Source organism: Echinops telfairi, unplaced genomic scaffold (genome assembly GCF_000313985.2).
Source record: "Echinops telfairi isolate 266 unplaced genomic scaffold, ASM31398v2 ScPeMD7_7421;HRSCAF=8459, whole genome shotgun sequence".
NCBI classification, from domain to species: Eukaryota; Metazoa; Chordata; class Mammalia; order Afrosoricida; family Tenrecidae; genus Echinops; species Echinops telfairi.
Window position 1 is genome coordinate 4,537,950 of NW_022111321.1, and position 1,297 is coordinate 4,539,246.

Genomic DNA, 1,297 nt, shown 5'->3' on the forward strand with positions numbered 1-1,297 from the left:
TACAGGTTCAGGAACCCATAGGTTCAGTTGTACTGTTCTGCTTATCGGTTATCACTGTGAGTCAGAATTGACAGGATGGCAGTGAATTTGCGTTTTATTCCCTGGGTGTTTAGAAATAACTCCACCGTAACTTCATTGCAGTGAGGCCATATAGGAATTTGAACTTGCTCTTTGCCCCCTACCCCCAGCCAGGTACCTATCGTTATTTTAAATCAGAAACCACCAACATTTGCTAGGAATGGGTTCAGAGATAAGGAGGGGGGAAACACCACACCCACAACAACCGATTTGACTCCGGCAGAGACCTATTAAAAACCAGCCTGCTACCTGGCTGCCTGGCCACCCTCACCCTGCCCTGCACGCTCTGAATCTGAAGCATCTGGCATCCTCCTTGCACTGACCTGCAGCGGCGGCTGGGAAAGTGGCCCGAGACCCCGTTCATTCATCCTCAGCGATGGTGGAGCCTATGGAGACAAGCAATTTCCATTAGGACAGAGGAGAAGCAGAACTCAGCCCTCCAGGAAAAGGGTCTAGTGGTTAAAGGTGCCACCATATAAAAAAATACAACATTTGGGTAGCTGGGTTTATGTCGGGGTTTTTTTGTTTCTTTTCCTTTTTCAGTTTTATTGGCACATAATCCACATCCTACAATTCAATCCTTCAATCATATCAAAAAGAATTGTACAATCAGTTTCACAAGATACATTCCTTACCTCACTTCTAGTATTGGTATTCTTGTTGCTTAATTATTCACGGCCTCTGCCCTCCACCACCAGGTCTGTAGGCCTCAAGAGCATGGTTTTTTCCTGCCATGAGTAAAATCTTTCCCTCTCTCTTATCCCTAAAGCAGTCTCTTCTCAAAAGACTCACACATTGTGTCTATGTATTTCAGGGCCCATTTATTTATTCCACACGTTTATTGGGAACGTACTTTTTTTTTTTTTAATTGAGGAGCCTTGGTGGTGCTCTGGGTTAGGCGTTGGGTTTCTAACTGAAAACTTGTCCATTCAAACCCACCAGCTGCTCCTCGGGAGAAAGACGAGGCTCTCTGGGCCAGTAAAGATTTACAGCCTGAGAAACGCCACCTAGGGGGCTAGGAGTCAAACTCAACCTGATGGCTGTGAGTTTGATTCTCAGACTTGGGGACACCCTGGTGAAAAGGACAAAGCTCCAATTCTCCTGGTTCCACATCTCCTACTAGTATAAGGTAACCAGATTTTAACATTGGTAAAGCGGGACAAAAGCGGGACACCATTGATAAAACTCATATCCTGGCGAAATAGCCACATGGCAGCCG